This window comes from Chiloscyllium plagiosum, unplaced genomic scaffold, assembly GCF_037043375.1.
Source record: "Chiloscyllium plagiosum isolate Xiang-an unplaced genomic scaffold, Cpla_swu_hap1 HiC_scaffold_28, whole genome shotgun sequence".
NCBI lineage: Eukaryota > Metazoa > Chordata > Chondrichthyes > Orectolobiformes > Hemiscylliidae > Chiloscyllium > Chiloscyllium plagiosum.
This window is the reverse complement of record NW_028270166.1, coordinates 26,921,736-26,937,108: the sequence shown is the minus strand read 5'-3', so window position 1 is coordinate 26,937,108 and position 15,373 is coordinate 26,921,736. Positions and strand designations below refer to the sequence as shown.

The 15,373-nt window shown below is 42.2% G+C and overlaps 1 protein-coding gene across 5 annotated transcripts in view; it reads left to right on the top strand.

Moving 5' to 3' along the window:
* The window catches only part of LOC122565300 (leucine-rich repeat and immunoglobulin-like domain-containing nogo receptor-interacting protein 2), a 173,723-nt gene that overhangs the window by 129,547 nt on the left and 28,803 nt on the right, over window positions 1-15,373 (top strand). The window contains exon 3 of one of the 5 annotated variants that reach the window (XM_087976067.1): window positions 8,515-8,576. The exons of the other annotated variants lie outside the window; for them this stretch is intronic. The gene's annotated coding sequence lies outside the window, so the exon portion shown is untranslated. The remainder of the gene's footprint in view (window positions 1-8,514; window positions 8,577-15,373) is intronic. 5 annotated transcript variants of the gene reach the window in all.

Here is a 15,373-nt window from a genome sequence, read left to right as displayed (position 1 = left end):
CCAAAATGTTTACATTCCTCCTCCAGTGACCATGACGTTCTTGTAACTCTTCATCTCACAGACTCTGAGACATATACAGCACAGGAGGAGGATACTTGGACCATTGTGTCTGTGCCAGTTAACAAGAATATGACTAATGCAAATTTCCAGCTCTTGGCCCGCAGCCCTGGAGGCTATGGCAACACATTCAAATGCTGCTTAAATGTTTTGAGAGTTTCTGGCTCAACCACCTTGAATTATAGTGAGTTCCACACTCTCACCACCATCCGGGGGAATCTGTGAAGCAGTTCTCGACATCAAATGTATTTGTTTTTATTTCCAACAATAAATTGGTTCAAGCCACAAAACAAACCAGCTGCTAAATCCTTTGGATATCCTAAAGCTTTCTGCCATGAAATGTAGCTTTATAATTACTAGCTTCTGCTAAATTGATAATTGAAAGAGGGAGCAACACAGGACAAAGTTCCAGTTGTAGCAAAAACAAGTTGTAAAACATAACTGGAAATATACCTGTCTGTACCAAGGCTTGTGGCTAGCTACAGTTTTTCAGAAAAATTGCATATTTAATTTCCCCTGTTATGAATACATCCTTTGTTCTAATGTTATTTGGCACAATTATATATTGTCCATTACCAGACTGTGTAAACATTGCAGACATGTGATGTGAACAGATGAATCTATTCATGCAGTCTTACAGAATAATTTATAAAATGAAATTTAAGTAATCACTAATTCTATTGTCCTAAACTCATTTATTTGCCAATTGGTCATGGTTCACTGTAAATACAGGTGCTTTTAATTAGCTTCTAACAGATACTGTCAGACATCAAAGTTACATTAGTCGCAAGTGAAACAATTTGAGATTTTTGTGTTATACAAAGAGTACATAAATATTGTAAAACTTCCTTTCAAATATGTTATTAGCGTTTGGTAACAAGAGCACAGTTAAATTTGAATCAAGAATCTCTTATATGGTACGTAATAAGAAGGAAAAGACTTGTATTTGTCTAATGGCTTTTCATAACCTTTGGATTTCCCAAAGTGCTTCACATTTAATTAATTGATTTTGAAGTGCAGTACCTGTTATTGTGTTGACAAACAACTGAGCTTTGGTATTCATTTTCAAATATATCTTCATTAACTAAATCTATGTGATATTCAGTTTGCCTCTGATTAATGATGATTGCACTGCATGCTCTCTATCCTGTGCCAAAGTATTTCTCTGTCTGGCATATCCTCATTCAGTCTTCCATCACTCCATGTCCAACTGATTATGCCAAATTACTTTTATGTCCACCTGTACCATTTTGAAAAGCTGTTCCAATATCATTTATCAAACCATTCTCCAGCACATCATGTACTTTTCGCTCATACTGGACTCTCCTATATATTGATTGTCCCAATTCCATCTGTACCTCTTTTTCTATTATGTAAACAGACTGCCAACTCTCTTAACTTCTTGCTTGGCCTTTACTTTTCATCTTTTTTTTCATTCAAGTCTGAGAAAGGGTCTTGATTAATTTTAGTCATTAATTGGTAATGTCGAAACTTAACAAAAATGAAAGCATGTGCAGAAGTAGGCTATTCAGCCCATCAAGTCTGTTCCACCATTCAATGAGATCTTGGCTGATCTGATCATTCTCAACTCTCCTTTCCTGCCTTTTCCCTGTAACCTTTGATTCCCTTATTGATTAAAAAATCTTCAGCCTTCAATATACTTAGTGAACAAACTTCAACAGCTCTTTGCCACAGACAATTCCTCTAAAAGAATAAATGCCTCCTCATCGCTCTCCTAAATGTGTAACCCCTTATTCTGGTTCTAGACTTTTCCACAAGGGGGAACAACCTAAAGATTCCTGGAATATTACTACCACTGCATTGACTATCCCTGGAGTTACTTCCACTAATATCCTACAACAGCTCTCCTCGGGTCCAGGGGACTTATCGATCTTTAGCCCCATTAGTTTCCTGAGCACTTTTTTTTTCGAATGATAGTTACTGTTTTTATTACTTGTCCTCCCTTTGCCTCTTGAATATTTGGTAAGTTTGGAATGTTATTAGTGTCTTCAACTGTGAAGACTGATGCAATATATTTGTTCAACTCCTCTTTCCATTATTATTTCCCAAGTCTCATTCTCAAAGGAGCCCATGTTCACCCTAGCTACTTTGTTCCTTTTTCACTATTTAAAGAAGTTCTTGCTGTCAAACTTAACATTATTTGCAATTTCACCCTCAAAGTTTATTTCCTACTTTTTAAAATCATTTTTAAGTGGTCTTTTGCTGTTTTTTTAAACACTTTCCCAATCCTCTGGTTTACTACTAGTCTTTGCTATATTGTGTGTTATTTTCTTTCAATTTGATGCTATCCGTACTTTCCCTGGTTAATCACAATTGCCTCATCCCCTTTTTAGAATCCTTTTTCCTCATTCAGATATATCTTTAGTGTGAGCCATGAACTATTTTCTTAAATGTCTGCCATTGTTTCTTAACCATCTTCACTGCTAAACTCCTTCTCCAGTCTACCCTAACCAGCTCTCACTTGTTCACAATGCCAATATTGCTTTGAAAAAGGAACAGCACATTATAGGCACAATTGCCCTTGGTAACAAAAATTATGACTATACTTCATTAGGGAAGAAATTTGGGCAAATTCGGCATGGAAGTAAAAAGACTGTGTGATGATCCTGCCCAAAAACAAATAGTTTGCCATTACCTGATGCCTGAAGACACATATCAATCACACTCACCCAATCAAGGGATCTGATGGCTCCAACTAAATTTGGAGTCATACCAAATATAATACATGTCCTTTAACCCAGAATGTGAAAAATATGATCTAAGTCATTTACACATTTTGTTTTCAAGAGTCGTCACAGACATTTCAGGTGGATCTCTGAGAATGGCGAGGTCAGAGCTAACAATGGGTGGAATCTTATAGGGGTGTGAGTGACATGGGTAGAATCAGGTGAAAAGTGCAGCAATGCTCATCTCAACATCAGAATTATCTTGCTGCACCTTTTATGCTATTCACAAAAGATGTGACAAGGTTCTCGCTAGGCAGCAGCAATGTGCCAATTGGTAATGCCAAATAAATCCTATCACCATCATTTAAAAAATGGTATTAGACAAACTAATGGGGCTAAAGGCAGATAAGTCCCCTTATCCCGATGGTTTCCATCCCTAGCATCCTAAAATAGGTAGCTACAGAGATAGTGCAAGATTTGGTCATAATTTGCTAAAAATGGTTACATTCTGGAGAAGTACCAGAAGATTGAAAAGCAGCTAATACGGCACCCCTGTTTAAAAAGGGATAGAGGGAGGCAAAAAGCCTCCCTCTAAAACTATAGATCAATTAGCCTAACTATTGTTGTAAAAGTACTAGAAACAATGATTAAGGAAGTAAAACAGCACATTTGGAAAATCATAATTTAATCAAGCAGAGTCAGCATGACTTCATGAAAGGAAAATTGAGTCTGACCGATTTATGAGGGATTTTCAAGGAAGTCTCGACTAGAGTGGATGGAGAGCAACCAGAGGCTGGGTTGTATTCGGACTTCTTGAAGGTTACGTTATAAATTAAGAGCCCATGGTGTTGGAGGTAGTATATAGTTATGGATAGGGTATAGCCTCGTGGGTGAGTGAGTGAGAATAAGAGGCTTTTTTTTCAGGTTGACAGTCCATGAGCAGTGGTGCTCTACAGTGTTCAGTGTTAGGATTGTAACAGTTTACAACATATATTAATTAGAGGAATGATGTGAATGGAAAATTTGCTGACAACAATAAAATAGGTGGAAAGGCAAGTTGTGAGGCCGTCACAAACAGCTAAGAGATACATTGATGGGTTAAGTAAGTGGTCATAATATTGGCAAATGGAGGGTATTATGGGAAAATCTTCATTTTGGAAGAGAGAACAAAAGAACAGAATATTATTCAAATGGAGAAAGGCTGCAGAAAGTTGCAACGCAAAAGGGACTTGGGGGTAATTGTGCACGAAACACAAAGCACACAGGTATAGGAAGGCTAATGTTGAAGAGTTGGGGGGTGGTCTTACTACAACTGTATAAGGTGATGGTGAGATCACATCTGGGGTACTGAATACTTTTAGACTCAAACAACAAATGCTAGAGATCACAGCAGGTCAGACAGCATTCATGGTGAGAGAGCAAGCTAACGTTTTGAGTCTAGGTGACTCTTCATCAGAGCTGGTGAAGTGTGGAGAGGGGTAGCATTTATGCTATAGTTGGGGAGGGGTGACATGTAATGTTCTGGGGGGGCAAAGGATGTTGATAGTTAACATTAAGCAATCAGAATGTGAGAATGGCAGAACTTGAAAGAACAGACAATCCCACTGGGATGATGGGAGGGGAGAGAGGACATGGTGACAGAGAATATAACAAGTAAAGCTAAAAGAATGGGAGAGAATAATGGGGGCTGATGCACAATTTGTAGGTGTTGAACATAATATTTTTTCCAAAAGGTTGTAAACGTGAGGTGTTATTTCTCCAGTTTTTGCATCATGGTGAGGACAAACATGTGGGCATGCGAGCAGGACGCTGTGTTAAGATGACCAGCTACTGGAAGGTCAGGGTCATGCTTGTACACAGACTGGAGGTGTTGTGCAAAGCGGTCACCCCGTCTGCATTTGGTTTCTCCAATGTAGAGTAGATCACATTGGGTGCACTAAATATCGTACACACGTTTGGAGGAAGTACAGGTGAAATGTTGCTTCACTTGGAAAGACTGTGTAGGCCCTTGGATGGTGAGCAGGGAGGAGATTAAGGGGCAGGTGTTGCACTTTCTGCGGTTACATGGGAATGTGCCGTCGGAAGGGGGGAAAGGGTTGGTGGTGTTGGTGGTCAATGAATGGACTAGGGTGTCCCAAAAGGAACAATCCCTACGCAATGCAGACTGGGGAGTGAGGGGAAGATGTATTTGGTGGTGGCATTCTGCTGGAGTTATCAAAATGGCAGAGAATGATCCTTTGAATGTGAAGGCTGGTGGGTGAAAAGTGAGAACAAAGAGGACACAATCATGCTGTTGTGAGCAATGGGTGATAGTTGGATGTAGTTGAGGGCCCTGTTAACCACTGTGGATGGGAAACCACGGCTATGGAAGAAGGAAGTCATGTCAGTGGCAATGTTTTGGAAGTTTGCATCATCTGAACATATAGGACACAGGCGAAGGCGAATGGGATGGAGTCCTTACAGGATGTAGAGTGTGATGAGCTGTAGTGAAGGTAACTATGGGAGTCAGTGGCTTTGTAGTGGATGGCGGTGGTCATTTTATTCCTTGAAATGGAGACAAAGAGGTCAAGGAAAGGAAGGGAAGTTTCAGAAATGGACAATGTGAACGTTATAGAGGGGTAGAAATTGAAGACAAAATGAACAAATTTTTCAAGATCAGGGAAGTGAAGCAGCACTGATGCAGGCATAACTGGGACCCATGAGGGTGCCCATAGCCACTCCATCAACTTGGAAGAAGTGAGATGAAGTTAAGGAGAAATTGTTCAGGGAGAGAACAAGTTCAGCCAGGTGGAGGAGAGTGGTGGTGGATGGGGTGTGTTCAGGCCTCTGGTCGAGGAAGAAGCTGAGAGCTCTCAGACTGTCCTGGTAGGGAATGGAGGTATAGAGGGATTGGACATTCATGGTAAACAGAAGGCAGTTAGGGCCAGGGAACTGGAAATTGTCAATACAGTGGAGGGCATCAGAGGAATCGTGGATGAAGGTGGACAAGGTCTGGACAAGTGGAGAAAGGATAGAGTCAAGGTAGGAGGAAATGAGCTCAGTGGGCCAGGAACAGGCTGGTACAATGGGCCCACTGAGGCAGTCTGCTTTGTGGATTTTGGGAAGGAGGTAGAAGCAGGCTGTCCAGTGTGGGAAGACTAGAAGGTTGGAGCAGTGGGGGAAAGATCTCCAGAGGTAATGAAGTCGTTGACAGTTCTGGCAACAATGGCTTGATGTTTGGATACAGGGTCATGGTCTGGGGGGTTGGGGGTAGGGGGGAGCGGACGGGATGGTGGGTAGGAAGAAGTGTCCGAGAGTTGGCATTGAGCCTCTGCAAGGTAAAGATCAGTACGCCAGATTACAACAGCACTACCTTTGTCAGCCGGTTGGATAACAAAGTTGGGGTTGGACCTGAGAGAGCTTAGTATAATAATTTCAAAAGGGGATAGGCTAGAGTGCATGAGAGGAGCAGAGAAATTGAGACAACCAAAGTCATGTGGGCAGTTTTCAATGCAGTGATTCACTGGAGTTTAGAAGAATGTGGGGTGACTCATTGAAACACTTTGGATTCTTCAGGGACTTGACAAGATAAATGCTGGGAGGATGCTCCCTCTCATGGGGGAGTCTAGAACCAGAGGACATAGTCTTGGAATAAAGAGCACCAATTTAGGACTGAGATGAGGAGTTATTTCTTCGCTCAGAGGGTTGGGATTCTTTAGTACTCTTTGCCACAGAGAGCCATTGGAGTAGGTACCTTCTGTATATTTAAGACTGTTATTAGATTCCTGTACGGTAACAAAATGATAGTTTATGGGGAAAAGGCAGGACAGTGGATGGGAGGAGTGTCTAATCAGCCATGATCCTGCTGAATGATGAAGCAGGCTCAATGGGCTGAATGCCCTACTCCTGTTCCTATTTCTTATAGTCTAATGACCTAATAGTTTCTGGATCTTTCATGCACCGCTGCAGTGTTGAATGGTGGTTTCCTAAGCTCTTGACTTTTGTATATCATCCAATTTAAAATAAATTTGATCATTCATTCTAGGCTATAAAGAATTGGCCTATCACATACTGATGTCTGATACATTAGGCTGCCACAAAATAACATTGGGCTGAATCTTGTTTATATAACTTAGTGTGAGTTGCATCAAGTGTTCTGAAGGAATTTGCAAGTTCTCTTGCCATATCTTACCAAATTTGCCTCATTAACCACCAGTCCCATCCTTATGACAGTCTTATGATGTCTGATTCTGGCCTGATCGACTTTAAAGGATTTCCTATTCCTCTGGGACTAGCAGTGGAGGTGACAGCACCGACCATGCCACCTGATCAGTACAGTCGTAGACATCCGGAGGAATGCCTGGCATGGAGAAACACTGGCTGAGCGTAGTTCTATGTCCCACCATTTTCTCTCCATTACCTTATACTCAATCTATTTCTGCTACCTGCTACCTGTCTTCCACAAAGACTCATGCTCTACCACTCTCACTATTGCCTGCACCGTCTACCCCACTTGCTCTCATGCACACCAAATCCTGATACTACTAATCTTGAAATACCCTCTGCGTTGCCCACTCACTCACTTGGGGCACCTGCGCCAATCATAATAGTTGTGCTACCCACATACGTATCCCATAATACCTATCTCTCTCTCTCTCTCTTACTTCAGGAGAAACTCAGCCCACAAAGGACAGAAAGAGTCAAGATGAATGTTGTGTTACCTGTCATTTAGCTCCTCCCTTATCATGAGTAAAGGTCCTGACTCTGGCCACCCTCAACTGATATCGAAGGTTGCCGTTGACTTACTGTGGTGGGAACCCCTGAATAAAGCCGATCACTCTTTGATATATATGGCTGAGGCCTGCTAACAACTATGACAAGTTTCCTGACTTTATGTCTGCACTTAGCATGGAAAGACAGCAGTAAGATGAGACACGTATCTTCAGCTGAGGGGTAAAGTGCAAAAGGCCCGTGCAAAACAAGGCTGGAATACTGAGAGGATCCAAGTAGGCTGTGAGCAATTGAGCACTATAGCAGCAAAGTAAAGCCTGGAACTGCAGTCGCATCGAGTCCATTGACTGTGTGTATGACCCTGGCCACACAGGGTTCTTGCTGCAGCATTACAACGAGAGTAGTCCAAGGAGTAGCTCTGAAGTGCAGCATTGTCCTAGAAGTGAATTAGAGATGTGTCTTTAGAGTTAGAGGCTGTCACATATTGGGTGTCAATATCTGTAGTTATGGAGCATGCCCTGAAACGGAGGTTACTCAGAATAAACAATGAGCCAAACTTGCCAGATGTTCAGTTCTTAGTTTCCTTGCTGACATCATAATCATTGAATATCAATGAAGTGAGCCTGTTAGTGAGGTATTTAACAGGCAATAATGACCATGAACTGACACCTTGTTGGACCCTATTGAGAATCTCACCATGTCACTTGTGACCAGGATGTCTCGTATTGCACCCAGTCAAGATGGGCCTTGTTGCACTTGTCAGATTCTGCCGCACATCTCAGCACCGCCCACAACACTCAAACTCCTAAAAGATTCCACCCACTGTTTCGTTTTTTTATGTACAGCACAAAAATATGAACTAAAGAATCATGGGAATCATTGTAGTGATAACTTAACTGCTGCAGCAGTTGAACAGTGATAATTTTGCCTCAGTTTTCTTACATTGGTCTCCACGCTTGTGGCAATTTATGCACTTAAAAAGGTTTGAAAGGCAGTGTACAACACTGCTAAACTAAATTTGCTTTTAGTATTCTTTTATGTGTTTTGACTTCGTTTGCAGGATGTGGACATCACTGGTGCACCAGCATTCATTGCACATCACTAATTGTCCTTGAGAAGGAGGTGAGTTTCCTTCGAACTTTTCATGACAGTACAGGCCCTTTGGCTCTTGATGTTTCTTGAACTATTGCGGGTCACGTGGTGTAAGTGCATCCACAGTGCCATTATGATGGAAGTTCCTTCCAAGTGACAGTGAAATATTTCCAAGTCAGCATGTTGTAAGCCTTGGTGGGGGACTGCAGGTGGTAGTGTTCTCAGGTATTTGCTGCTCTTATCCTTCTAGGTGGTAGAGGTCCAGTGTTTGGAAGGTGTTGTGTAAAGACTTTTGTTGAGTTGCTGCAATGCATCTTTTGAATGATACTGTATGTCATGCAGGAGAGAATGTTAAAGGTTGTATATGGAGTGCTAACCAATTTGGCTGTTTTGTCTTGAGTGATCTCCAGCTCAAGTGGTGAGTAATCCGTCACATTCCTGGCTTGTACATTATAAATGTCAGACAAGTGTAGAGCAGTCTGGAGGTTAGTTCCTTTCTGGAGAATTCCCAACATCTGACATGCTCATGTAGTCATGTTATACAATGTAGCTGGTCCATTTTAGCCTCTGCTCAATTATATAACCTATGATGCAGATTATGTGAGATTCAGGGGAATTTGTTGTGTTTCCTCTTGTTGGAAGTGGTCATTGCCTGGCATTTGTGTGCATGAATGTTTGATAACACTTTTCATCTTGAATATTTGTATACCACTTGATAACACTAAGAACAGGACTATTTTGCTTGGAATATTTTGCACATTCCTTGGTACAGCCAGTGTCGTAATGGTACTGGAACAGTTTGGCTAGGAGCACAGTTAGTTCTGGAGCACACATCTTCACTACTATTGCTGGAATGTTATTAGGCCCACAACCTAAACATATTGAGTACCTTTAGCTATTTCTTGATGTCAAATGGATATGAAATCAAATTGGCTGAAGGCTGGTGTCTGTGATGCAGGGGAGCTCGGGAGGAGGCTGAGATCATCATAGCTTCTTTTTCAGACCAGAAAAGGGAACAAGATTTCTTTACCTGAAAAGCATTCATGAACCAGATATGCTTTAATAACAATTCATTTATTTCCAGATCACCATGAAAGAGACTAATGTTTTATTCCAGATTAATTAATTAACTGTATTTAAATTCCCGCACTGGCGTTGATGGAAGTTTAAAATCTGACACTGGAGCAGTGATCCAAGCCTCTGGATAACCAGTCCGCTGAATTTACTAGTGTGCTACCCTTGTGTGTAACTTATTACTTTTACAATGTTCATGCATCTCCACAGTTCTTCAGGAACTTTTAGATTTGAAAATAGCTTTCGGTTGATTGCATCAAATACCATCATTAATAATAGTCAGTGTATCTAAATAGGAAGCTCTCCAGCACCAATGTCATAACGATCCTTTCCATGTCAATATCAGATCCGTCATGTTACTCAAATTCATTTATATTGAACCTCTAGGTTTCAGATTACTAATAACTGCAGTTCAATGTTACAAGAAATATTTAATTGACTGATACTCAGGAAAAATGAACGGGCCAAGGTACAGATAGTAACCAAGCACATCAACATGTTTCAGAATAATTGTGTAAAAAAAATACTAATTACAATGACATCTAAAATATCATGTATCACAACTCGATCTAGAACTGTAGAATCCTAAACAGCTTCAATAGCATTGTCTTTTTTTCAGATGTAAGAAATATGAAAGTCTGGATTTGTGATGCTTGTTATGAAGGACCTTCTTTTGATTCCATCCTGATTTTATCATGACCCAATGTTTTTCTTGATGTTTGTCATTTGAACCTACTTACTAGCGTAAGTTTAATTCCTTTGGTTAATGGGCAAAACATTAACAGGTCCAACTCAAGTTGCATTGTTAACTTGCCATTTTAAGGGCATCCAGTTTCCACTTGGTTGGTAGTGATAAAATTGTCCATTCTGTGTGCATTTTATTACAATCCACATAGAAACCAGGAACTTTTTAAAATACATTTTTTGTTCCCAAGCCAACTTAAAGGAATTGCATGACATTTGCGAGTTTTCAATCTTTATGGTCTTTGCTTCACAAACAAAAAGCATGATTAAGCAAACACTATTTCAGGAGGTAACATGTACACTAAACCACTGGAAAGGTGCCCCATAGTTACATTTTACTCTGTGCATGAAGCAAACATTCTCTTCACTCAGAACCACTCCAAAGTGATTCCTAACTGCCAAGCCCTTTCTTCCATTCTTGGCCTGCTAACTCCATTTCCTGAAACTGACTTTTACAGTAAAGAATGCATTACAGATTCTTCCCTCTAGCTAAAGCCATGTGTATCTTCCAATTTTTAGTTCTCGTGATTGCAGTCTCTTCAATCTGACCATGAGCTCCCATCTGCAGTTTTTGTGTGGAGAGACTTGCTGCTTTTATCTCTCAGCTTTCTCTATCAGATTCCCATAGACTGAGTTAGTCCCTGAGATGAGTCACATTTTAGGAAAGCACCCAGTAAGCCGATCCTACAATGGCTTCCCATTATTATCTGCATCTTAAAGCCCAACTCCATCACAACCCAAATCATATCATCCTTGTAAGACCAGAAGATATTGGAGCAAAATTAGGCCATTCATCCTATCTCCTCTGCTCCACCATTCAATCCTGGCTGATAGGGTGGTGCATATGTGGAATGAGCTGCCAGAGGAAGTGGTGGAGGCTGGTACAATTACAACATTTAAAAGGCATCTGGATGGGTATACAAATGGGAAGGGTTTAAAAGGATATGGGCCAAATGCTGGCAAATGGGACTAGATCTATTTAGAATATCTGGATGCCATGGACGAGTTGGACTGAAGGGTAAATTTCCATGTTGCATATCTCTGTGACTTTATATGTTTCTCAACCCCATTCTCATGCCTTCGCCCCATAATCCTTGATCCCTTACCTTGTAACGAGGTAGAAATGCTATTTTGCTATCTTCTACACTCCAAATTTCATAATATGTTAAAATTAAACAGACGGTTTAAAGTATAACCATTTACAAAACATAACATTCTGAACCCCTTCCTAGGGTTTTGGATACACACAGCCTACCAACCATCAGTATAGACACTTTGATTATTGTTTACAGGCATGAACACCTTCATCCCAGTAAAATACGTCTGCAGCTTTAACAATGAGGTCCCTAAATAACTCTGGCATTATCACATATCCATCACAGCTTTGGAACTTTGAAGACAGTGATAGCTAGAAAATGTTAGTGTGTGGTTCAACAGAGTTCAGTGGGCTGTTTTAGATTATATTGACTGTATTGTTTGATGATCAAATGATGTATCGATGGCAGGCACATTAGAATTTAAATTTTGGTCCTGTACTAAGCTGTGTGATTTAATACTGACTAAAGTTTCTGATTAATATTATTGGAGGTTTGTGGTATCTACTTAGTCATTCCAATAGACTGAAAATCAGATTGTGAACTTGCTTTATGTAGGTAAACCTTGTTTGCCATCAATTATGATGTGTTGGGTTTGAGGTAACTTGGAGCTATGCTGATGTGACAGCCTCAGGAGTTCTACCTCAGATACCAACTGAAAATCCCAGTATAAATAATCAACTACTGAGGAATACTTCTTTTTGTTCAATGCGAATATTAGTTGCCACCTTCTATGGTTTTCCTAGCAACTTCCTTTGTTTGACATAGAGCTCTTCTTAAACAAAAATAGGGAATAGTAAAGCAGAAATCATTTATAAATACATATCAATTTGTTTTAAGATGTGAAATAAAATCCTTACAGAGGATGACCGATCTCAATTTCAAACAAGCAAATCAATTTAATTCGATAACTGTACTGTATATTCATGTCAAGGACTTCAATTGTAATCATGCAACAAGAATAAATAGGGACCAAAAGGTCTGTGCTCTGTACCTGAAAAGAAAATTAAGCTGGAATTGTGTACACTCTGTTGGGCCTTGTGTGGCGTTATATAAGGTATGAATTGCCTTCTGACTTAACTAAACCATATGTTTGTGCATGTATCAACAGCTTCGGTTTGCATTGTGACCTCAGTTGAAACAAAGAAAGGATTATCTTTATGAACTGAAGATAATGTTTTGAAAAATGTGGTGCTGGAAAAACACAACAGGCCAGGCAGCATCCGAGGAGCAGGAGAATCGACGTTTCGGGCATAAGCCCTTCTTCAGGAATGAGGCTAGTGTGCCAAGCGGGCTGAGATAAAGGGTAGGGGGGAGGGAATTTGGGGAGGGGCACTGGGAATGCGATAGGTAGAAGGAGATGAGGGTGAGGGTGATAGGCCGGAGAGGGGGTGGGGGGTGGAGAGGTCGGGAAGAAGATTGTAGGTCAAGAGGGCGGTGCTGAATCCGGGGGTTGGGACTGACATAAGGTGGGGGGAGGGGAAATGAGGAAGCTGGAGAAATCTGCATTCATCCCGTGTGGTTGGAGGGTTCCTAGGCAGAAGATGAGGCGCTCTTCCTCTAGGCGTCGTGTGGTCAGGGTCTGGCAATGGAGGAGGTCAAGGACCTGCATGTCCTTGGCAGAGTGGGAGGGGAAGTTAAAGTGTTCAGCCATGGGGCGGTTGGGTTGGTTGGTGCGGGTGTCCCAGAGGTGTTCCCTGAAACGTTCCGCAAGTAGGCGGCCTGTCTCCCCAATGTATGGTTTGGAGAGACAGGCCACCTACTTGTGTAACGTTTCAGCGAACACCTCTGGGACACCCGCACCAACTAACCCAACCGCCCCGTGGCTGAACACTTTAACTCACCCTCCCACTCCGCCAATGACATGCAGGTCCTTGGCCTCCTCCATCACCAGACCCTGACCACACGACGCCTGGAGGAAGAGCGCCTCATCTTCCTCCTCGGAACCCTCCAACCACACGAGATGAATGTAGATTTCTCTAGCTTCCTCATTTCCCCTCCCCCCACCTTATCTCAGTCCCAACCCCCGGATTCAGCACCGCCCTCTTGACCTGCAATCTTCTTCCCGACCTCTCCGCCCCCACCCCCACCCCCTCTCCGGCCTATCACCCTCACCTTCACCTCCTTCCACCTATCGCATTCCCAGTGCCCCTCCCCCAAAGTCCCGCCCCCCCTCCCCTTTATCACAGCCCGCTTGGCACACCAGCCTCATTCCTGAAGAAGGGCTTATGCTCGAAATGTCGATTCTCCTGCTCCTCGAATGCTGCCTGGCCTGTTGTGTTTTTCCAGCACCACATTTTTCAACTCTGGTCTCCAGCATCTGCAGTCCTCACTTTTCTCCGAGCTGAAGATAATGGTCCAGATATTCCAATGCTCAGAGTGTTACTGGGACAATGTAGGCTGGAGTTGTACATTGGGACCATGAGGAATTCCTGATGCAGATACATTTGTGGGAATTGCATGGAAAATTGAATTTTCCAGTGGGCAATTTCCCCTTCGTCTGAAAGCCTCTGAGAAAGTTCATGGAAATCAAAGAATTTGGAGGCTTCCAACTGATGGAAGCTTTGTAGTTACCCAGAAAACGTTAGAGGATTAAAAATCTACTCTAATTCCTCGGTAACTGAGTATTGGTGAGAAAGTTGGGAGACGAATTTAAAATCCACAGTAAGCAGGTTTTTGCACCGTCTAGTGCACCATTTTCCAAGCCAAGTGTTAAGATGAGATCCTGGCTGGTGAGCAGTGAGAGACATATTTGCATGTATTAATAACCTCATTACATTACCTGTTCTCCCACTAATTGCCTAGAAACTAGATGGTGACATTCAGACATGAATTTCGGGGCAGAAACTTGGCAACTCCAGTTTGCTGTTTGTTCTCCTGAACCTCAATCAATCACTAACATTCAGGGGCAGATGGGCAGTGACCCCACATCCCACCTACAGGACCTGCAGGTGCAAATTACCCTCTGTCTAACATGTCCAGGACAGTGAAACATTCAGGGAAACTCTGGGCTGTCAATGTTTGTCCAGCTTGGATATCCAACACGAACATCTCAGGGTACATTCCATGTGCAGCGATTGCACACCCCCCACATCCACAAACATTGGCATTGGACACTTGCCAGCCTCTCCGCATTGTCATTGTCATCTCAAATCCATTTAAACCATGCTGCTGTAAAGCAGCAACGTCTGCACCAGCAACTTCCATTGCAATGCTGCTGCAAGGACAGTTTATCTCTAGGGACAGGTGTCCAGCTCACAGTTTTAGCCAGGCTCTCCAGGCTGTTAGCTTGAACACTTACTGCCCACTCACCTTGAACTAACCTGGATGCCTTCCCTTGCCATTTTGCACGTCCTTCCGTTGGCCCAAGCTACCAGGCTCAAAGTACTTCTGTCTTTCCCTGTCATTTAGCACAGACACAACCTGGGGGAGCTTGTCACAGTTGTTGGCAGTCATCAGTCCAGATAAAGGAAACACAGTGCAATCAGTGGGACCCAGTCCATTGTCGAGGTCAGCCTCCAGTAACAATCCACAGTCTTGGAGCTAAATGCTATTCACCCGAGATACCCATAGTTAGCTCTTTCTACCCTCCAGTGAGCTGTTTTCTTCATGAATTGAGAGAAGGGATGATATTAAGAGTCATGAAAGTGGTTGGCATAGGTGTTAGTGCTGGTGCATGTAGGGAAAAGGTGGGTAATGTGTCCTGAGTGAGCTGAGTAAGGAGTGACAGGGCATGCTGGATTAACAGTGTTGGGATTTGATGGAAGTAACAGCAAATGAGGGAAGATGTTGCATGTCATAATGAGAGTGGTAGATTATGAGCCTTGGTGGGAGGTGATTGCAGCAGCAGAGAGAGAGTGAAAGTGAGGTTTTAGGGAGAAGATGGTTGTACTTACATTAATGGAGTGGACAAAG